The sequence below is a fragment of the Leopardus geoffroyi genome, chromosome B1, assembly GCF_018350155.1.
Source record: "Leopardus geoffroyi isolate Oge1 chromosome B1, O.geoffroyi_Oge1_pat1.0, whole genome shotgun sequence".
Taxonomy (NCBI): Eukaryota; Metazoa; Chordata; class Mammalia; order Carnivora; family Felidae; genus Leopardus; species Leopardus geoffroyi.
In genome coordinates, this window is record NC_059327.1 from 184,971,854 (window position 1) to 184,972,228 (window position 375).

Genomic DNA, 375 nt, shown 5'->3' on the forward strand with positions numbered 1-375 from the left:
ACCTAGTTTTAATCATCTTAAGAAGCCACGCGTTACCGTCCCCATAGTCCAAGTGAGGACATTGACATTGAGGAATGTTAACAGTGTAGCTAGTAAATGACGTAGACAGGAGTGGGACCCAGCTCCCCAAGCACTCCCAACCCTGAATTTATTGTCACTCTCTAGCACCAACTCAGCTCTCTGCCCGTGCTCCAGCTGTCCTAGAGAGATGCTACCAATTTATAGTCCTTCTGCACACATTTCTTAATTTAAATCAACTTTTTCTGAACACCGTGACTGGCACGGGGTGGTGAGCATGGCCAGCTTTGCGAGCATGCAGTCACATGGCACCCCACACTGAGAAGGGAAATACTCTGCCATCAGGGTCCTGAAAAT